General features: G+C 43.6%; 1 pseudogene across 1 annotated transcript; it reads right to left on the bottom strand.

Annotated features, from left to right (window-relative positions):
• Positions 1 to 14796: 14796 nt before the first annotated feature.
• LOC309415130 (large ribosomal subunit protein mL65-like) lies at positions 14797 to 23020 on the bottom strand (annotated as a pseudogene). Its single transcript has 7 exons — positions 22724 to 23020; positions 20468 to 20556; positions 18798 to 19295; positions 18396 to 18539; positions 17192 to 17294; positions 16440 to 16616; positions 14797 to 15066 (listed from the first exon to the last, which is right to left on the bottom strand). The product of its transcript is annotated as a large ribosomal subunit protein mL65-like (transcript).
• Between the last annotated feature and the right edge of the window lie 839 nt (positions 23021 to 23859).

The raw sequence follows: 23859 nt of genomic DNA on the forward strand, positions 1-23859 counted from the left end.
GATGGCCTTGCCATACACCGATCCCCCTGCTCTTCGGGAAATCCCGGTATTTATACATTTGCCAAGGAACGAGTTTCGACACACGTGGCCAGCGAGTGTCGGAACATGCCTCGGTTGTCACCTTTCAACATAGGGAACCTATGGCGCATGTGCCTGCTGGCCAGACATGCTGCACGCGCCACAGCCACCCCGTCTATTGGTTCGTAGGTTTTGTTCACATGGCATCTTACCATAATCCAGCAGTCACATATCAACTATGCTTAAGTCAATAGCAGAATGTTACAAGGCAGACAATTCTAGCTGTACTACTCCTAGCGATGGAAAAAGCGCCTGCACAAAGCTATGAAAACCAGTATTATATCTTACCAAAGGATTTGTAGTTATAGAGCGGTTTGCCCTAAAAGCTTTCCATGTTCCTCTCATGATACTGCTAATTTCAGTGTGATTTACCCATACATTTTCTTTTGGCTGAGGTGGCATCCAGATTGCGATGACACCTAACAGTGTCAAGATGTGTCCGACGACGACGGTGACTGTTTCACCCATGGTTTTACCCATTTTGTGGGTACCAAACAAGTTCCAGAATCTGTAATGACACAAGCATAACCTCGTCCCCAGGTTAGCAGTTGAAAAGGTCCTTCCCACAATCTTTTCCAAATTTTTAACTTTTACTTGCACATTTTGTGTTAACTCAGACTTCCTGTCATTCCTTTTACATGTTTTATTATGGGAGGCACTGTTTCTCCTTCTGCTAGACGCAAATAATTTAACACATATAAGGCTTTATTCAAACGTTCTTGGGGTGGTGTGGTAGGCTCTCCTCCTTTTTGTTTTTGCAATAAACACTTCAGGGAATGATTCATTCGTTCAACAATAGCTTGTCCAGTTGGGGAATGCGGTATTCCAGTAACATGCATCACTCCCCATTGACCAAAAAATCGTTGGGTTGACTGGGCTACATAACAAGGACCATTATCGGTTTTAATTTGTAGGGGTATACCATGGGCTGCGAATGCAGCTCACAAATGCTTTTGTACATGCCTACTAGTTTCTCCTGTTTGTGCAGTGGCCCAAACTACTGCAGAATAGCAATCAATTGAAACATGAACATATTCAAATCTTCCAAAGTCAGCAACATGTGTCACATCCATCTGCCATAGTTTTAGCGAATGCAGTCGTCGGGGACTAACTGTAATCGCGATTCCTGGGCCTATTTGTTGACAATCAGCACAAGTCTGAGAGTTATATTCCGAAGCCGTTTATTGTCTTGTCTGACTCCAATATATATCATAATTTTCGCTTAGTCACTGCGCACACACTCATGATTGGTTACAACTTGTTACACACACTATTGCAATTGGCTATGTACAAAATATCACGCGCTGTCCACGCGCCCCTCACACAGTCAGGATTGCTGCTTGCAGGTGTTCCTGTTTTCCTCGCTTCTTCTTAGTTGTTTATCACAGCTCCTTCTCCTCAAGGCCGAGCCATGCAGATATCCAGCTGTTTACCAGCTTCTCAGTGCCACAGCTCCTTCTCCTTAAGGTCGAGCCGTGCAGATCAACGCCACAGCTCCTTCTCCTTAAGGTCGAGCCATGCAGGGTGATCCCAACAAAGTCCAGTTATTTTGGGGCATTGCTGTCTCAGGCATGTTGCAAGGATAGAAAACAAGCCCATTTGCAAACCTAACATTTGCACAGAACTTGAGTTTACTTCAGATGGATGACGAGTGGTATAATCCATACAACAAGGGGGAGCAAAATAATTCTGCTTAGGATTTTTTGCCTTTCCTTCATTAGTAATCATGAATGCTCCTTTTGGGTTCTTCAAATGATTTAAATATACTGGAATACATATTCTACATAATTTGTGGTCTAAAGCAAATATTTCCTTTTGAATAATTTATGCTACAACTTACACTTGTATTACAGACAACGTTTCTTTTCTATCACGACAAACTTAAAACACGCTGAAGAGTTCAGGTGCAATGCAATCCTAAGCATTGTATTAAGCCTCTTTGTGATTTTTGTTACAAGAAGTATAGAAAACAATTGCATGAGTCTATGACTTGCAACCTCCCCCTTATATATATATATATGTCTAAATGCTGTATTCTTCTGTATTTTGTTGTTTGACTCTGTGTTTTGTTATTTGATTAATAAAAATAGGCCTCAAACTATTTCAAGACTACATTTCTTCTGCCCACCTCATGCACACTGTTCTTGAAAGAACTGGAGCCCTAAATACATTAGCCAAGGAAACACGAGTTAGACAAGCAACTGGTTCCAATCGCAGGTCGTAATCTCCCTACCCCATCAACCTTATCTTGCTAAACCCTCCTAAATCCCCTAGCTTCTGCTCCTCTAATCATGAGGGTTAGAAGCTGCAAGGGCAGCTTTTTACTTCAATTAAATTTCCTTTTAATCTTTTATAATCTGTTAGCACAGTACATAAACACCCATCAGAAGCTTATTCCTTCTAATTTCACAAAAGGGGATAATTTTACTATATATTCCATATTTGCAGTTACACTTCATTTCACACCACCATAAACCTTGGTCAAAAGGATGACTAGTTAAGCAGTTGAGCAAATGGCATTTACAGCTACAGCTGAGTGCATTATTCATTGTGAAGCATTTATTTGATGAAGTTAAACCTTGGTTTTGCTTATGAAACATCTGAAAGGTGATTCCAAATTATTTCAGTGTATGGGGCTATTTTCCGAAAGCACATTTTGGACTGTGTTGTTGCTTGTGTGCCCCTTGCGTGACTGGCTGTCTAAATCAGACTAGATTAGTTTTCCTTCCTGAGGGGGTGGCTAAAACTTCTTTTAAATAGGAACAACTGGTTACCTCAAGCACATATTGAATAGGTCATCTTCCATTACAAATTTTCAAAATTTCAGTGCGTAAATTAGCAATTATCTAAATATTCAGTCCCAATTATTAATAAAGCATATTTCCCCTAAAAATACTATCATCACCTTATAGCTCTACATAACTTACATAACTTTACAGTCCTATGGCAGAAATGCCTTCAAATAAATCAGCTAGGAAACTGTAAAATACCTACAATGTAAGCTTACAACATGAACTAGGAAGTAAAAGATCTCAAACAATGACATTGTTTTCAAACTACATTCTCTGAGAAGTAACATGAGAGTGGTCTCACTCATGAGAGTAGTAATTTAGCATCACTTTCCCTTTCCTACCTTTTCTAGAAGTACAGAAGGATTTAGATTGGAAGGGACCTCTGGAGGTGATCTAGTCTAACCTCCTACTCAAAGCAGAGCTAACTTCAAAGTTTTATTCCATTCAGTTCTCATTCTAACCTTACCATATAAGCACCTCATGACAGAATATGTTAAAGTTCAAGACAAAGGGAACTGGCAAATTTCAACCTGGTGTTGGCTATATCTGAATTATTATTCTTTCCCTTAGGTTTCTCTTCTTGAGGTGAGTTTTTGTTTTGATTTTTTTTTTTTGTAAACACAAAACATTGAGGTCCTCTGGTTTTTAGTAGCCAGAAACAAACATGAATAACAGGCATATTAAGTTAATACTTTATTCCCTGTACCACTGTAACCAGCATCCTTCTCTAGTCATAAATATAGGCTGGCTCCTAGTCTCCAGAGCAATCCCATTTGGAAATACACAAAATTGTGAATTGCATGAAGGTTCTGAAGCACTTCCTTCAAGACAGGCTCCTTAGAGCTGCCACTTGCAAATTTGATAAGGCACTGTTTAGCAATTATTTTCTCATATATAGCTTTGATAATATGCAAAAAAAAAAAAGGGGGGGGGAGGGATTGATATATGGATTGCTAGTTTTAAGTATGGTTAAGTATGGAATTACATGGTTCTGCACTCTCCCCCATATTTTATTGTACGCTGTTTATTTTGCCACTTCTTCCTAGTTTGTTTAATGGTTCTCATTTCTGTTCTTTATTTTCAACTTTACTATGTACAAAAATCTCCGTGTCTTCATTGGCATTTCTGGACACAAAATGCAGTGTATGTTTCCTCACTCCCAGATTTTTTTTCAGCTTGCAGAAGTCAATAACTATTAGGCTTCATACATACATTCATACATAATAACACAGCAGCCAAGTATTACAATTGCTACTCTAGCAAAAACTTCAATAGTGTAACTCCAAATTTATACCAGTGTAACTGAAACTATAATTTGCATTCTATTAACTGCAGCAGAAGCTTTTCAGAACAGCTTCCCAGTAAAAACTGAGTGACAGTGAAGTAAGGAACATAAGGTTAAACTTCATCTGCAAATGAGCTCCTTGGTTCTCTTTACAGTACTCAAAATAACCACTTTCCAATTCTACTTTACATTTGACTTTCTTTTCCCCCAGAAGATAGTGAAATGAGCGGGTGTTTATTTGAAGGAAAAATCACTCTTGCTCAGGGAAGGGCTTGGCTTCCATTAGGTACTCATCTGAAAGTCCTGCCGCAAACACTTCTTCCATTTGAATCTTTACATGGCATAAAGGACAGCGTCCGAATTTATAAGGCCTTTTCTCCATGCAACACATAATGAGGAATCTGCATCAGATTTAAACAATAGGAAGCAAGCTTTGAAGTTAACTCTAAGAGTCACCAGGAAAAGTGATTATGAAGTAGTAGCAAATCATTAAAATTTAGCAGTAAAAGCTCCATGGAAATATTGTCAGGCTCTTTTAAATCTTCCATCACTGATTTCAACATTGCATCCCCCTAGACTTCAGCTCCAGCACTGTACTCCATTTGTTCGCTTGCTCTCTCCTTACGTGATGACTCGTCCCCTTCTGACAACCACATTGTATACCATAACAACTATTCTATCCTCCACAGGAAACAATAACTGCAACATTAAAGGATTTTTAAAACTGCTTACCTCAAAACTGGTTTGAAATGAAATATCATATTTCTGTAGACAGGAGCTAAGCACATTTATTTTAAAGCATTGAATGTACTTAAAAATTCCCTTGACTTTCTCTAATGAAATTCAGTAGCCTCTTTCACAAAGATGATAGAAAGCTTTCAGTATGCTATGATGCCATATTCCCACTCCTCCAAATATTGCTGAAGACTGCCAAGAAAAAAAAAGGAAAGTTAAAGAAAGAACAGAGTCAGAGACACAAAGCTGAAACAAGCAAAAAAAAAAAAAAAGTCCATCCAACTGTTCCCCCTACTGGCTGAGACCAAGACAAGTAAAGTTACCTTTCCAATCAGATGCTATTATCATTTTTTAAAAATAATTGTTACATCTTCTGCATACTACAGTGCTTGATGTTCTGAAGGATATGGAGATTTCTGCATTAATTCCTGGGGGAAGTCACCTTGACTACCAAGTCCAGTCTCCTTTCGAACAGCAGTGAATTGGATACCCAGCTCAGAAGGATCCATAAAACATCTATTCCCCATGCTATCATGTTTCAAGCATCACAGAAGACTTCTAACAAACTAAGATCTATAGGAAAGAAAGAATCAAAGATACAATCACTGTAAGAAATAGGGAGACTGAAAGTATCACTACTGTCTTTGAATCAGCAGTAGCAGAGACTTCATTATATTAATTCTCAGCAGGACTGAAATGCTCTTTGGAGAGGTCTCTCCCTCCACTGACTCCAAAAAAGGTGAAGCTACTATATACAACTATGCTTTACTCAAAGTGCCTCCATTAGGCAAGACAAATCTCTGTTCTCTATTAACTATTTCCTAAACCTGCTTTAGAAACCATATCTAGACATCTAAATTTCAATTGTAAAAGTACCTTAAAAGCACAAGAAAGAGAATCAAAAACCCTCTGCAGTATTTATGAGGCTAAGCTATCAGCACTAACCCAACTTCTGGTGGGATACACAGAGGCAGCTGCCTGAGCTGAAATCCATGATGTATAGATCAGAGCCACCTGAAAGCATCTGCCCAGAAGGAGTTTGGGAGAAGAAGGGCGTGTGATTTTTAGTGGGGTGACTGGTAAGAGCCAGGGAAGCTCTAGAAGTCTGGGAAGCTCCAGAAGGGTGAGGGAAAAGAAACTCTTTCTTCCTCACAGTCTTTTACCTGATTACTACAGGCTCCCCATCTGTACCCTTCCCTCTATTCACAGCACCCAAACGCTCCAGCACTTGCCTATCTCTGAACACATACACACACCTGCTAGCAGACCTCTTTTAGTCAGTCTTCTCCTTAGTGCATGTCAGTAGGATTTTAGACGTGAGTCTTTTAGTAAGGACATGCCTAGCCCAGAGGTGCCTTGTCTTGGTTATTTATTGTCAATATCAATTAAATATATGTCCTGGTTTCAGCCAGGATAGAGCTGGTTTTCTTCACAGAAGCTAGTGTGAGACTGTGTTTTGGATTTGGGATGAGGAACTGTTGATAATGTGCTGATGTTTTGGGTTGTTGCTGAGCAGTCAAGGACAGTCCACCTTCTTGTGCTGGCCTGCCAGCAAGCAGGCTGGGGGTGCACAGGGAGCTGGGAGGGGACACAGCCGGGACAGCTGACCCAGACTGGCCAAAGAGATATTCCCTACCATCCGACGTCATGCCCAGTACATAAACTGGAGTTGGCCGGGGGGCGGAAATCGCTGCTCGGGGACGGGCTGTCGATCACGGGGTGGTGAGCAATTGCTGTATTGGGCATCACTTGTTCTTGCACATTCCTTTGTTGGTATTATCATTATTGTTCCCTTCTTTCTTTCTGTCCTATTAAACCGTGTTTATCTCAACCCACGAGGATTTTCCTAATTCTCTCCCCCGTCTCACTGTGGGAGGGGGAGTGAGTGAGCGGCTGCGTGGTGCTTAGTTGCCGGCTGGGGCTAAACCACGACAGTCCTTTTTGGCGCCCAACGTGGGGCCCGAGGCTTGAGATAATAACGGTTGCAGGTCACAATATCAGTTTATTTGATTTGCATCATGCTCTCGTCTTTGCTGTACATGTTAAGGATCAGTGTTGGTTTCTGCGGGCTGCTGTACTCTGCAATGATTAGTAATGTCTCGCCTGTGAATTTTGTTTTTAGAGCACTGACCTTGAGCTTAATGTGGTATCATCTGAGCTCTGTACTAAAGCCGTTACTGTATTTTGGCTACAGTCTTATGGAGACGATTAGCAATTATACTTCTGCCTCTGAAAGGTTTTTTATGGAGGAAATGCAGAATGGTACCTTTGCTACACTCTATCATAACATTTCCTCCTTCATCACAATAATTTTTCAGTATTTTGAACACCCTTGGCTGGTTAAAATACCTCTATTGCTACTTCTGGGGAACATTGTTTCGGTTTTGTCTAAGGTTGGCAAGCAATTTAAGAATATCACCCGGAGATCTGCCCCAAGGCTGGATAGTTATGAATGGCAGGGTGTGTGGAACAGCATGGGCAAATGCCTGGGGCGGTGGGCACCTCCGGTGTTTTGGAGCTTCACTCCCGAACAAGTGCAGAATCCTGATAAACTAGCAGAATATCTGGAAGAAGTATGATGTCAGCCTGGCAGCTCCAAGGAGACACAAATCATTGCCATGTGCTGGGGCCTGGCCCATGCCTACAGAACCCTATTTAACACTATGCAAAGGGGAGAGAGGCTCTCTGGATCTGATGGCAATGTGGCGGGCACTGTGACTACTCCAACCCCTGTGGCAGGCACTGTAGCTACTCAGACTGTTGCAGCTGAACCAGAGAACCAGCCCATCCCGGTATCAGTTGCCCCTGTACAAAAGAAGAAATCTTGGAAGCGGAAGTCAGCTCGTTTAGTAAGGGAGGAGGAAGATCCTGCTAAGAAGGAGCCAGAGGAAGAGAGTGAGGAGGCAGAGTGTTCTGAAGCAGGGCCATCACAAGCACGGAAGAGGGAAGAGAGCGAGTCATCGCTTGAAGAGGAGGAAGAGGAAGAACTTATAAAAGAGACGGTAACTACCCGATCTCTATCCCTGAGTGAATTGTGAGATATGCGAAAGGATTTCAGCCGTCGTCCAGGTGAGCACATTGTCACCTGGCTGCTCCGATGCTGGGATAATGGGGCCAGTAGCCTGGAATTAGAGAGTAGGGAAGCCAAGCAGCTGGGATCCCTTTCTAGGGAAGGGGGCATTGACAAAGCAATTGGAAAAGGTGCACAAGTCCTCAGCCTCTGGAGACGTCTCCTGTCGGGTGTGAAGGAAAGGTATCCCTTCAAGGAAGATGTTCTATGTCACCCAGGCAAGTGGACCACCATGGAGAAAGGTATCCAGTACCTGAGGGAGCTAGCGGTGCTGGAAGTGATTTATGGTGACTTGGACAATGGACAATCATCCAAAGATCCAGATGAAGTCAATTGCACGCAACCTATGTGGCGGAAGATTGTACGGAGTGCACCATCATCATATGCCAACTCATTAGCAGTAATGGCCTGGAAGGACGGAGAGAGACCAACGGTGGATGAATTGGCTGGCCAACTCCGGCAATACGAAGAAAGTCTCTCTTCATCCCTACGGGCCTGCGTCTCTGCTATAGAGAAACTGTCCCGGGAGTTCCGGCAATTCAAGGAGGATATGCCCTACCCTCCACCCATACGGACCAGTGTCTCAGCCATTAGGAGTAAGCGCTCTTCTGTTCAAGAGAGAAGATACAGAGAATACACACCACGAGCCACCCTGTGGTTTCAATTGCGTGACTACGGAGAGGACATGAGGAGGTGGGATGGAAAACCTACCTCGACCCTAGAGGCACGAGTACGCGAGCTGCAAGGAAAAACAATTACAAAAGGGGGTTCAGGTTCCTCGAGGAAAATCGTCGCTCCACTTTCCAGTGGGCAGCTTCCCAGAAAGAATAGAAGAGCTGATCTCACCTCTGATCCTCTTGAAGGGACTTCTGATTCCGATTTACAAGAAGTGGGTAACGAGTACTATGAGCAGGATTAGAGGGGCCCTGCCTCCAGCCAGGCGGAGGAGAGGGACAACCGAGTTTATTGGACTGTGTGGATTAGATGGCCTGGCACATCAGACCCACAGGAATATAAGGCTTTAGTGGACACCGGTGCACAATGTACCCTGATGCCATCAAGCCATATAGGGGCAGAACCCATCTGTATTTCCGGAGTGACAGGGGGATCCCAACAGCTGACTGTGCTGGAGGCTGAAGTGAGCCTAACTGGGAATGAGTGGCAGAAGCACCCCATTGTGACTGGCCCAGAGGCTCCATGCATCCTGGGCATAGACTACCTCAGGAGAGGGTATTTCAAGGACCCAAAAGGGTACCGGTGGGCTTTTGGTATAGCTGCCTTGGAGACGGAAGAAATTAAACAGCTGTCCACCTTGCCTGGTCTCTCAGAGGACCCTTCTGTGGTGGGGTTGCTCAGGGTCAAAGAACAACAGGTGCCGATCGCTACCACAACAGTGCACCGGCAGCAATATCGCACCAACAGAGACTCCCTGATCCCCATCCATGAGCTGATTCGTCGGCTGGAGAGCCAAGGAGTGATCAGCAAGACTCGCTCACCCTTTAACAGCCCCATATGGCCAGTGCGAAAGTCTAATGGAGAGTGGAGACTGACAGTAGACTATCGTGGCCTGAATGAAGTCACGCCGCCATTGAGCGCTGCCGTGCCGGACATGCTAGAACTTCAATATGAACTGGAGTCAAAGGCAGCCAAGTGGTACGCCACCATTGCTATTGCTAACGCGTTTTTCTCAATTCCTTTGGCGGCAGAGTGCAGGCCACAATTTGCTTTCACTTGGAGGGGTGTCCAATACACCTGGAATCGACTTCCCCAGGGGTGGAAACACAGCCCTACCATTTGCCATGGGCTGATACAAACTGTACTGGAACAGGGTGAAGCTCCAGAGCATCTGCAATACATTGATGACATCATCGTATGGGGCAACACAGCAGAAGAAGTTTTCGAGAAAGGGAAGAAAATAATTCAAGTCCTTCTGAAAGCTGGTTTTGCTATAAAACAAAGTAAAGTCAAGGGACCTGCACAAGAGATCCAGTTTTTAGGAATAAAATGGCAAGATGGACGTCGACAGATCCCAACGGATGTGATCAACAAAATAACAGCTATGTCTCCACCAACTAGCAAAAAAGAAACACAAGCATTTCTGGGCACTGTGGGTTTCTGGAGAATGCATATTCCAAATTACAGTCTGATTGTAAGCCCTCTTTATCAAGTGACCCGGAAGAAGAACGATTTTAAATGGGGCCCTGAGCAACGACAAGCCTTCGAACAAATCAAACAGGAGATAGTTCATGCCGCAGCCCTCGGGCCAGTACGGGCAGGACAAGATGTTAAAAATGTGCTCTACACGGCAGCCGGGGAGAATGGCCCTACGTGGAGTCTCTGGCAGAAGGTACCAGGAGAGACTCGAGGTCGACCCCTAGGGTTTAGGAGTCGAGGATATAGGGGACCTGAGTCCCGCTATACTCCAACTGAAAAGGAGATATTGGCAGCATATGAAGGAGTTCGAGCTGCCTCAGAAGTGGTTGGTACTGAAGCACAGCTCCTCCTGGCACCCCGACTGCCGGTGCTGGGCTGGATGTTCAAAGGGAGGGTCCCCTCTACGCATCATGCGACTGATGCTACGTGGAGTAAGTGGGTCGTGCTTATTACACAGCGGGCTCGAATAGGAAATCTTAATCGCCCGGGAATCTTGGAAGTGATCATGGACTGGCCAGAAGGCAAAGATTTTGGAATATCACCGGAAGAGGAGGTGGCGCGTGCTGAAGAGGCTCCACCATATAATGAACTGCCAGAGAACGAAAGGCAATATGCCCTGTTTACTGATGGGTCCTGTCGTATTGTAGGCAAACATCGAAGGTGGAAAGCTGCTGTATGGAGCCCTATACGACGAGTTGCAGAAGTGGCTGAAGGACAAGGTGAATCAAGTCAGTTTGCGGAGGTGAAAGCCATCCAGCTGGCTTTAGATATTGCTGAACAAGAAAAATGGCCAGTACTCTATCTTTATACTGACTCATGGATGGTGGCAAATGCTCTATGGGGGTGGCTGCAGCAATGGAAGCAGAGCAACTGGCAGCGCAGAGGCAAGCCCATCTGGGCTGCTGAATTGTGGCAAGATATTGCTGCCCGACTAGAGAATCTCGTCATAAAAGTACGTCACGTAGATGCTCACGTACCCAAGAGTCGGGCCACTGAAGAACATCAAAACAACCATCAGGTGGATCAGGCTGCTAAGATTGAAGTGGCTCAGGTGGATCTGGACTGGCAACATAAGGGTGAATTATTTATAGCTCAGTGGGCCCATGACACCTCAGGCCATCAGGGAAGAGATGCAACATATAGATGGGCTTAGGATCGAGGGGTGGACCTGACCATGGATGCTATTGCACAGGTTATCCATGAATGTGAAACGTGTGCTGCGATCAAACAAGCCAAGCGGTTAAAGCCCCTCTGGTATGAAGGACGATGGTTGAAATATAAATATGGGGAGGCCTGGCAGATTGACTATATCACACTTCCACAAACTCGCCAAGGCAAGCGCTATGTGCTTACCATGGTGGAAGCAACCACCGGATGGCTGGAAACATACCCTGTGCCCCATGCCACCGCCCGAAACACTATCCTGGGCCTTGAAAAGCAAGTCTTATGGCGACATGGCACCCCCGAAAGAATTGAGTCAGACAATGGGACTCATTTCCGAAACAACCTCATAGACGCCTGGGCCAAAGAGCACGGCATTGAGTGGGTGTATCATATCCCCTATCCTGCACCAGCTTCCGGAAAAATTGAACGATACAACGGACTGTTAAAGACTACCCTGAGAGCAATGGGTGATGGGACATTCAAACATTGGGATAAACATTTAGCCAAAGCCACCTGGTTAGTCAACACTAGGGGATCTACTAATAGAGCCGGCCCTGCCCAATCAAAACTTCTACTTACTGTAGAAGGGGATAAAGTCCCTGTGGTGCATGTGAGAAACATGCTGGGGAAGACAGTCTGGGTTACTCCTGCATTAGGAAAAGGCAAACCCATTCGTGGGATTGCCTTTGCCCAGGGACCTGGGTGCACTTGGTGGGTAATGCGGAAGGATGGGGAAGTCCGATGTGTACCTCAAGGAGACTTGATTTTGGGTGAAAACAGTCAATGATTTGAATTGTATTATGTCAATTGTTACACAATACAGTATGTCATTACTACTATGGTTGCTATCTACCATATCGATGGTATTAGAGTAAGAATCACCCAGACTGATGAAGAATGAGCTTCACTGAAACCAAGCAATGTGCAGCAGTGATGGAACCAGAACTGGCTTCAGCAGCTTGCGCCCGACAATTCCCTCGAGACCGACATCTTCGACCTGCAGATCATGGACATGGACCGTGCCAGATGACAATCCAACACCACATACCATCTCCTCTGCCCTGAGAGACTGCTATGATGGATGAAGCCCAGAGTCATGGACTGACTGAACTCCACAGACATTTTAAAGTGATGGCCCATGGACTAAGAAAGTGATATCTCTGTGTATATATTAAAAGACAGGAAGAGTAATAATGAATAATTGGAACGTATTGAAAAGTACAGGACCCGGGCATGACGTAAATGGTATGGAATAAGGGGTGGATACTGTCCTGGTTTCAGCCAGGATAGAGCTGGTTTTCTTCACAGAAGCTAGTGTGAGACTGTGTTTTTGATTTGGGATGAGAAACTGTTGATAATGTGCTGATGTTTTGGGTTGTTGCTGAGCAGTCAAGGACAGTCCACCTTCTTGTGCTGGTCTGCCAGCAAGAAGGCTGGGGATGCACGGGGAGCTGGGAGGGGACACAGCCAGGACAGCTGACCCAGACTGGCCAAAGAGATATTCCCTACCATATAATGTCATGCCCAGTATATAAACTGGAGTTGGCCGGGGGGTGGAAATCGCTGCTCGGGGACGGGCTGTCGATCACTGGGTGGTGAGCAATTGCTGTATTGGGCATCACTTGTTCTTGTACATTCCTTTGTTGGTATTATCATTGTTGTTTCCTTCTTTCTTTCTGTCCTATTAAACCGTGTTTATCTCAACCCACGAGGTTTTTTTCCTAATTCTCTCCCCCGCCCCACTGGGGGAGGGGGGAGTGAGTGAGCGGCTGCGTGGTGCTTAGTTGCCGGCTGGGGCTAAACCACGACAAGATACGAAAAAGGATCCAAACCTGAAGGTTTCCATCCTGTGTTCTTTAAATTTCTTTTCTTTGTTTAAACAGCAAACTCAACAAAATAGAATGCTAAAGAACACTGCTCCCATGAGATTGAAAGGAGTAGAACCATGAGAAGTTTCTGCTGAGCAAAGTTCAAGAGTATGAATGCTGCAGCTTCTAGTTTTTCTACTTTTAAACATTTAGTAGCTATACAATCTTTAAAGAAAAAGATTTCTGCAGGGTCAGAATACCCAACATTTTTTGAAGTTTGTTTGTTTTTTAACTGTTTTATCACACCAGGAAACAAATACTATCAAGCACTCACTTTTAAACTAGGTCACAGGTCATTTTCTGTAATCAACACGCCTACCCAGCAGATATCTTCTGTTCCTACTCTGAACATGCAGGTTTTTAATCCAAGGATGAGCAGTGATCAGAACTAGTAATACTCGAGCATTGTTAAGACAAAAAGAGTGCTTAAGGACTTTTTCTTAAGGACTTTTTACTTCTGTTAAAAAGAAACCTGTACTCACATGCATCCTACTTATCTAGATTATCCTCTGCTGGTGGAAGAAGTGGCAACTATAGTTCTTTCCAACATAGGAAAGTAACAATATGTCTCCTCAACTACTTCATCTTTCATTAGCAAAATTCTCTGTAAGCCAGTTTACAACAGGAAGCAGGATCCCCAGTTGCTCAGGCTGAAGAATGTGCAGGCAAGTATTTCAAGAGAAGTCACATACGATTCAGTACTCCCTCTTTAAAAACAAACTGGACTTGACTCTTAAGAAGAACACCAGAAAATCCCAAAAATGTCAGTTGTAGTGTACGGAACTATGTAAAATTCTATGCATGTTTGATTACCTCAAAATGAGATATACTTCATTGATAAGTAAGTATTCCTAAATAGTCCTTACATCTTCTATCTTCTTAATCAGAGATCCTAGTTGTGGTTTGGGCTCAGCTGTGGTCTACTAAAAATAGCCATAAGGCAACCAAATATCAGCAATGAAAACATCTTCAAGATGTCTACAGCTAAACAGGGAAAACAAGATAAAGGGAAAACGTACTCCAAAAACATTTGAGAGTTCTCTGTGGTTCCTGGGGCGAGAGCTTAAAAAAAAAGTGTATGCATATTGATAATAGAATCTTTGTCTTGAAGCAAGTTTCACTGTGTTTATACTACTGCTCAATAAACCTCCAAAAATTTCCCCTGCTATGTAACTAAATTGCCAACCATTCACTTCTAAGAAACACTTTTTATTCTGAGCTCAATTATTCTTTAGAATGAGTAAGGATTTAATACAACTAATTTCTTTTAATTTTTAACTGGTCCTGAATACCAAGGCAACAGTTACCTAGTGAAGTAATCAGATTGTCACAGGGATTCATACTTTGCTATGACAGTTCAACATAGAGCTATGCATCTGCGAAAAGAAGGTATTCACATAGCTTTGAATTAGTGCAATATACTTCTAACAGTAAATATACAGAAGACATTAAGGTATTCTAGACATTTATTTTTAATTTTAAATGTATGACATTGTACAATGAAGAAATAAGGCCCAAAGATCATGGAAGATGTATATAATGTTTTCTAGACAAATATTTGACTAAGAACAAGGCATATTCTAGCCCATACTTCATGGAGTTACAATGAAGTTCAGGCGCATAAACAGGAATACTTTATTGTTTATTAATTTACAACTCTTTTGGTCTGTTTAACAGAAAACAAACAAAACTGAAGCAGAACTTCATCATTAAAGCCTTTCACACTACCATCTTCCACAACATCATATAATGACTTACTGTCTGTATCCCAACAGATATTCTTCCGAGGGTTATTTTGACTAGTTTCTACAGTTAGTGCTAAAGTATTTAGCTGGTAACAAAAGAAAGCGAAGTATTCTCCATCAGTCACTACTGCCTGTGATACAAAAAGACAGGTCACATCTGCTTCACTCCAGAATCCTACAAAATAAACAAACACCACTAGTTATACAGGACTCTCAATTCTTATCAGCACACACATCTAAACCCCAATCCTGAAATACAGGAAAATACTGGGAACTGCAGCAGCCACTTAGTAGGGGTAAAAGTCCTGTCTGCTTTAGCAACACAAGCATTCTTCATACTGACTAACTGAAGATATAACACACAAGCACCAGTTAAAGGTCTTTCCAAGATCAGGGACACAGTGGCATACTTGCATTTTGGACACCGGTCCCTATGAAAGCTGGGCATCAATCACAATGTTAACACATGCTGACTCAAAAAAACCAACTGATCAGCCAAGTGACTTTTCAAAATTACATACGTGTTATTAATGCATCCAAGCCCTGCAAGTGATCTGAGGGGAAATGTCTTTTGACTATTCTACACTTTTCACAGGGCAGTGAACATTTGTTTCATGACAGAAGCATGCATATGCCAGACAACACCAAGAACACTATGTCAATAAGAATTAATGCTTCAAACAACTCCCGCTGAGCATTAATAGTATTTTAAAAATATTTTCTTTACATATTTATGCATGTGTGTTAGCATACACAGTGATATTCTTAAAAGATATTTGGTATCATGTGCAATGAACACCACTAGAAACTGTTACAGAACAAAGAAAAAAAATCATACGATTTAAATCATGCTGTCCTTCTAACTCATAATGTGCTTACAACTGTAATCAGCTTTGAAGCCAAGACTTACTTGACTTCAATTGTTTTACGTCCACAAAAAAAACAAGTCAACTTTTCTAACATACCATTACATAAAAAATTTGATGCAGAGCCAGCAATATACATCCTAGTCAAAGGATTTTCTTCAATGTGTTGTTTCACAAGTGAAACTACAAACTAGCAGATATCTTCTAGCAACACTATCTAACAATTATATTTACATGAATAAGTAAAAGACTGATCTGGTCTATCCATCCAGGTCTTCTGGGATTTTTAGACAAACATAGGCATAAATTCCTGAAATAAGGCTGCTGACATTTTTCTTTCACTGATTGTAGTTTCATAGAATTGACATTTCTGAAACAAGGGGCTAGAGTGACTTATGTTATTTCAGAAAAAAAATTAAACTGCTTGAGACCTACCACCTTTCCCCATAACAAATGTGGAGGGAACAAGTGAATACAAGATTGAGGCTTTTGCACAGGTTTAGTGTTATATATGAAAAATATTTTTCGGTGCAATTAATTCTCCCTGAGTCAAAGCTCTGCTTCATTCATTGGATCAATTAATTTTTGAAAACCTGCTTAAAGGATGGTGGAGAGAAAATGTTAGAGAACTTTATAGTATGCATTCATCACTGGGAAGAATTTAACAGGTTGACTGTCTCACCTTGATACACTGCTTGTGCTGCTGTCCAGGCAAAGAGACTTGCAATACCATTAGCTCAATAAACAACTTCAACCTGACCCTGAAGATTTGCTCTTACAAACCTCTCCCCGTTTAGTTTATCAGGAATAAAATGAAGCTAGGTGTGTCCATAACAGCATGGATCTGCTGCCTTTGATCCTGTCTCACCCAAAAAGAAAAAAACTTGAGTCAATCAGAGAATGCTCTTTATTATACATACAAACACATCTTTACTATGACACCAAACAACAGAAAGTTAGAACCTCTACTGTAGATCTGTATAAATGTTGAAGTTCCTCCCTTTCTGGGTGAGACCGGAAGGCTTGCCCAAGTCCAAAAGGCAAGAGTTAACATACTAAAATGTCTCCGAAGGATATGTATCAAAATTCAAAGCCAGTTTTTTGTTAATTTTCTATTCAATCCAACTCTTTCAGGTGAATCTGGAGACACAGAGGACCATACACACAGAACAATGCTACTCCCTATCGCCTGACATGGAATCTCAATAGAGATTTATATATAATATATGTTATATATAAAAATATATAAATGTTTTCTCTGTTGATGGGAGGAGAAAGGTCGGGGGAGTTGTGTTGAGGGGGTTTTGTTGTTGTTTATTGGGGGGCTTAGCTTTTGAGGGTTTTGTTGGGGGGGTTCTGTTGTTGGGGTTTTTTGGTTTGTTTGTTTTTTTAACATAAAGAAGTAATTAACATTTCATAACTAGAAATTCTTACCTATAATTACCTTGTTTTCATACCGCTTTTTGAAAAATGGCAGTTTGGATGGTTTGTGGTCAATAACGGGAACATTTCCAAGATCTGACTCCAGCAGTACAGCCTTGAAGGAAGAAAAACCATGATGTAATCCACGTCTCTAACATTAGGCCTCACATAATATGCCACTTTCAGGTCAGACAACAGAAGGTGCAAGTCCTGCTTATATACACCGTATATATAACGAACTGAAATCAATAGCCATAATATTTTTGCAACAGAACTTGGGCTTGTCTTGTGATGAGTGTTAGTACATGCATCTTATACTGATGCCTGAATTTTCTGCAATATACAAACAACATTGTGTGAAATGGTGCTAGCAAAGCTGCCGATTGGTACTATCTTCAAGACCAGAATCTGCTTCTGTAGAAGAAATGTTTTTGCTTATCTATCAGCAGTCAATAAACTAACTTGAACCAGCAGAGTGAGCTTACAGGTATTCAGTGTTTTACATCACATAACATCTTTATTTGCCTAGGCAGTTGTTCCAAAATGTTGGAAAGGTTTGTAACGATGGTTTGTAACATCTGACAGTACTAACCTAAGCAAAACATACAATCAAGTTCACAAGAAATGTTCATCATTTACAGAAAGTGGAACACAGTTTTCTGTTTGTGGTGGAATTTGGACAAGAGACCCTTACAGGCTACACAATTACCACTGTATAAACCTACAAGAAAAGGTTAGAATATTGAATCAGCTTCCATAAAACTCAGCATTCAAGAAAACAACTGTTAAGCAGTACTATCAGTTAACAGAACTCACATTCAGATTATACGTGCTCTCTCCCACTCCATTCCTTTCTTCTTCATTTCTCTCATCTTATTCTCCTCCACTGAGAGAACCTTCCACACCACATTTCTTATTCTTGCTTCCACTTACAAGTACAAGCAAAAAAGAAGTTAAAAACTCCATTTAATTAAGTGTAACAACATGTATTTTATCTAAAGCACAAAGATGACCAACTTGAAGTCCAGAAGACTATCTCAATGTCAATAAAGCACTTAAAAAGGTAATAAGGGCATTAAGACCTGAAAAATGCACAAATGCACTACATGACTGATTAACCAGGTCCTCCACATACTGTCTATTGCATGGTTTCAGTGGCAGCCAGAAACATACATGAAAACACACGTGATTAACTTGCTGTTGAAAACATCCATACCTCTGGAAGTTGCTTTGGTACACAGATCTGGAGGTACGGGTTATCATCTATCTGAAATCACACAGGATCGACTCTACCTTTTTGATGTCCTTGAACAACTTCCTCACTATGATGGCCAGTAATAGTTAACCTCAGGTTTTAGATCTGAAACAGAACGGAAGGGGAGAAGGAAATAAGAGATCATCCCTTTGCATTTAAAGCCCTCACAATTCTTGCTCTGTAGCTGCAGTAAAACAGAAAAATCAAAATCCACTCACACCGTGTGGGACAGTGGAGACGAGATTAATTGCTAGTGATGGTCTGAACAACTCAGCTACACCAGTGACACTCCTGCCAGATTCACAGACCAGCCTCACCGCCCAGGACACCTGCCTCCCTCTCCCTCCCACCCACGTTCCGCACCAAGGGAGGAGGCAGCCAGCAGCGTGTAGCAACCGCACAGGAAGGCGGCGAGGGTGCAGACGAGCTACGTGAGGTACGGGCCGAGCATGCGATCCTGATCGCGGTAGAGTAACGGCCGCTTCTTATTCTGTTGGAAGCTCTCCTGCAGGAGCACGCCACAGGTGAGGAAGCGCAGATCGCCTATATCCAGGTCCGGCGCCGCTCCCTCTGGGGCTTTTGCAGCCTCTGGCGCCACCGCCTCCAGGGCTTTCACAGTTCCCTGCACCACTCTCGGGAGCGGCCCCAGCACGAAGATGGTCTTGGTGAAGCTCCGGTACCAGCGGTCGGCGTTGAGGGCGAAGGTCTGCAGGTAAACCATGTACTTGGGCTGCTGCAGTTGCCCATAGAGCAGCAACTTCTCGATCGAGGCCGCCGCATGCACCCACTGGTAGAAATGCTCCAGAAGCCACCGCATAGCCGTTTTGCTCTTCCGCCGTGGCGGAAGCCACTATGGGCGGTTAGAGGAAGTCAAGGGGCAGATTCCGTCTGCAAAAACCAACACCAACCATGCCACAACACCCACCATCCTGTAACCAAGGTGGTAGGGAATTAAAATAAAATAGGGTTAGAAAATAGGTTTGTGAATTTGTAGCAAGTTGTAACTATAAGAACATTATGCACCAGCAATGCTGCTCGAGAACCCACCTAACCCTTCCCATCTTGATTTAATTATCAAGGAGTTAAGTGTAACATTGTATTATGTTTTGTTCTAATAACAAGTAGTCAGAAAGAAGGAACACCTTGGTCAGTTCTACGGTCCGGTGGGTGGGTAATTATTCATTCTATAGTCTTGTCTTAAAACAAAGGACTGTGGGGTGAATGATTGCATATTGGACCGACAGCCCATGAAGATGTATTTAGTGTTGCCAAGTTTAAATGAACTTAGAAGGAAAGGTAATTCCGGCAGGGGGAGATTGCGACCACCGACTCAGAGACCATCCACTCAAGAAACCCTCCGACTCAAAAGATTAAGGAAGTAAAATCCCAAGAAATTATAGTGAGCATGCGTGGTCATTTACATGGTAGGCGAGGAATACTTAACCAATCATTGTATGGACACTTGATGAATATGTATTAATCTTGCCTATAAATGTTTGATTTTTGAACTGATCGAGCGAACACGATTTGGGAGGAGCTATCCCCCGTGTTCCTGGCGCCGTGAATAAAGAATGCCTGCCTTTTAACACTACATTGGTGTTACGAGGTTTATTCCCGATTTCGGTGACAATCCCTTGAATACCACCATTTCACAGAGCCACGAGACAGTGGAAGGGCACAGGCAACTGAAACCTGATTGGCCGCTGTGAACGAGGAACCGTGTGAACGAGCCAACCTTCCAATCGGAGGGAGAGCTGCCGGGGGGGGAGGGGTACGGAACGGGGCATGCGCCATGTGTTCCCCACCGCCTCTCCGGGAACTACAGCTCCCAGGATGCACAGCGGGAGTCGGCCCGGAGGCGCCTGGCCTTGCTGCAGGTTCCTCTCACCATAGGGTCTTTGACACTCCAGCTGTATGTCTCGTGGAAGGCTTACCTGGCTGTTCTCCCTTTCTCCCCAGTATGAGTCCATACTTCAGAGGGAGCCCCATATCTCAAACAGAATGGTTATGTTGCACAGACAAGGAGCCTTTACCTGCTTTCATTTGAGAAGACAAGATTTTTGAACCGATTTTCTACATCTTCTACATAATTTCCCCCTGCTGATTTGAAAGACTGTTCAGTCTAAATGACAGAGAGAAATTCTTTCTAAAATAAAAAAGAGAATGAATCTTTCTCTGTACAGAACCCCTATTAAGGACAAAGGATTTTGTACAAACCAAGAACTGTAGCAGAAATATGAGAGAATTTGTTGACAAAATCTGGAAACTTGAACATGCATGATTTGGCCCTGGGTATTGTGGAGCATGAGCCAGCCTCATTGCCTCTATATCTCTAAATGTAAATGCTGGGCTGGTCTACCCTGTTGTATTGTAGAAAAGACTCATTTTTACAGGATAGTAGGTACCCACAGCACAAAGTATACACTGAAATAACAGCTTGTCAGAAACTGCAAAACCTATGAAGCTGGCTTTATAAAAGGAATTCAACTCTACTAAAATATGTTCTATTATGGTATTTGTTTATGAAACCAGAAATAAACTAAAACTGACATACATTTCAAGGAGAAGGGGTACAGTTATTGCATTTTTATCTTTGAGATACTTAGAAAAGTTGAGGGTGTTTCTCTTTGGTGGACAGATGAAGCTTACTATTATTCTTACAGGTTTTATTCTTTTTTTTTTTTTTAACTTGATCACTTGCAGTATTCTTGGGGATGCTTTTTTCTCTGTATTTCCATGTGTGGTGGGTTGACTGGCCAGGTGCCTAGCAAGGTGCTCTGTCACTCCCCTCCTCAGCAAGACGGGGGGGAGAAAATAAGATGAAAAAGACAATTTAATAGGACAGAAAAAGAAGGGAAAATAATAATGATGGTAAAAGAATATACTAAAAAAGTGATGCACAATGCAATTGCTCACCACCCGCTGACCAATGCCCAGCAAGTCCCCAAGCAGTGGGCGCCGCCCCCCGGCCACCTCCCCCCAGTTTTATTGTTCAGCATGACGTCATATGGTATGGAATATCCCTTTGGCCAGTTTGGGTCATCTGTCCTGGCTGTGTCCCCTCCCAGCTTCTCGTGCACCCCCAGCCTCCTCACTGGCAGGGCACTATGAGAAGCTGAAAAGTCCTTGACTTGGTGTAAACACTGCTCAGCAACAACTAAAACATCAGTGTGCTATCAACATTATTCTCATTCTAAATCCAAAACACAGTACTATATCAGCTGTCGGGAAGAAAATTAACTCTATCCCAGCCGAAACCAGGACAGATCCTCAATACCCCCGGCTCCAAAACCCAAATGGTTGACCTTGGGTTGCTCCTGGTGTTTTCTGCCAGAGGCTCCAGGTAAGACCATGCTCCCCAGCTGCAGTGTAGAGCACATTTTGCACAGCTGGTCCTGTCCAGACAGGCTCAAGAGCTATCGCACAAGATATTTCCTGTTTGATCTGCTCAAAGGCTTGTTGTTGCTCAAGGCCCCACTCAAAATAGTTCTTCTTTCGGGTTACTCGATAGAGAGGGCTCATATGCTCACTATAACCTGGAATATACATTCTCCAGAACCCCATAAGGCCTAGGAAAGCTTGTGTTTCCTTCTTGTTAGCTGGTGGAGACATAGTTGCTATCCTGTTGATCACATCCATAGCCACATGACAACGTCCATCCTGCCATTTTATTCCCGGGAACTAAATCTCCCGTGCAGGTCCCTTGACCTTGCTTTTCTTTATGGCAACACCAACTTTCAGAAGAATCTGAATTACTTTTTTTCCCTTCTCAAACACTTCCTCTGCCTTGTTTCCCCACACGATGATGTCATCAATGTATTGTAGGTGTTCAGGGGCATCACCCTGTTCCAGTGCAGTGTGGATTAGTCCATGACAAATGGTGGGGCTGTGCTTCCACCCCTGGGGCAGTCAATTCCAGGTGTATTGGACACCCCTCCATGTGAAACCAAACTGCAGCCTGCACTCTGCTGTCAAAGGGATTGAGAAAAACGCATCAGCAATATCAGTTGTAGCATACCACTTGGCTGCCTTTGACTCATGTTGGAGCTCTAACATGTCTGGTACAGCAGCACTCAGCAGTGGCATCACTTCATTCAGGCCACAACAGTCTACTGTTAACCTCCACCCTCCATCAGGCTTTTGCACTGGCCACATGGGACTATTAAAAGGTGAGTGAGTCTTGCTGATCCTTGGCTCTCCAGTTGATGGATCAGCTCATGGATGGGAGCCAGGGAGACACGGTTTGTGCAATATTGCTGCCAGTGCGCCATCCTGATAGCAACTGGTACCTGCTGTTCCTCAATTCGCAGCAGTCCCACAATGAAGGGATCTTCCGAGAGGCCAAGCAGGGTTGACAGCTGTTTGTTCTCTGTGTTCACAGTGGCTACGCCAAAAGCCCATCGGTACCCCTTTGGGTCCTTGAAGTAACCTTTCCTGAGGTAGTCTATGCCAAGGATACAAGGGGCCTCTGGGCCAGTCACAGTGGGGTGCTTTTCCCACTTGTCCCCTGTTAAACTCACCTCAGCCTCCAATACAGACAATTCTTGGCATGCCCCTGTCACTCCAGAGATCCATGTGGGTTCCATGCCCCTATGCCCTGATAGCACCAGCGTACACTGTGCACCAGGGTCTACCAAAGCCTTGTACTTCTGTGGGTGTGATGTGCCAGGCCATCACATCCACACAGTCCAGTATACCCGGTCATCCCTTTCCTCCTCCTGGCCGAAGGCAGGGACCCTCTCTTCTTGTTCCTCGTCAGAGTATTCACTGTCTGACCTCTGCGGTGCCAGACCAGAAGCCCCCTCACCAGGATCAAGGGAGGTGTTTTCAGTTCTTCTGTGTCTGGGAGATCACTGGTTTCCTTTTTGTGTCTCTATGGTGACTAAACTGACAGCCTTCTTAGGTGGCCCCTTCTTAACAGCTGTCTTTCCGCTCAGTTCACGTACACGGGCTTCTAGCGGGAGGGTGGGCTCACCATCCCACTTCCTCATGTCATCCCCCTGGTCAAGCAGGAAAAAACGGAGTGCTCCACAGGGCAGGAGAGGACTGATCTCTGGGGGTGCCCCTGACAGCCAAGGTGCTGGCCTGTAGGGATAAGGAGGGACAGAGATTTTCTTCAAAGTTTTGGAGCCAAGAAAACACTCTCTCCACAGTTGCTGTATCTGTATCCAGGTCAATACATTGTTGCCAAGCTGTTAGAATATGACGCAATGGGGCTTTTTGAATCACCTTCCTCAACACGGCCTGTGTGCACAGGACATCCACTGGATCTTTGGAAACCTCATCATCGTCTAGATCATTGTAGATGACTTCCAGCACCGCTAATTCTCTCAGGTACTGGATGCTTTCATCTGTGGTAGTCCACTTTCCTGGGATATCCATTTCCTTGAATGGATATCTTGCCCTCACACTTGAGAGGAGCTGT

This window comes from Phaethon aethereus (assembly GCF_964289735.1).
Source record: "Phaethon aethereus genome assembly, chromosome: W".
NCBI classification, from domain to species: domain Eukaryota; kingdom Metazoa; phylum Chordata; class Aves; order Phaethontiformes; family Phaethontidae; genus Phaethon; species Phaethon aethereus.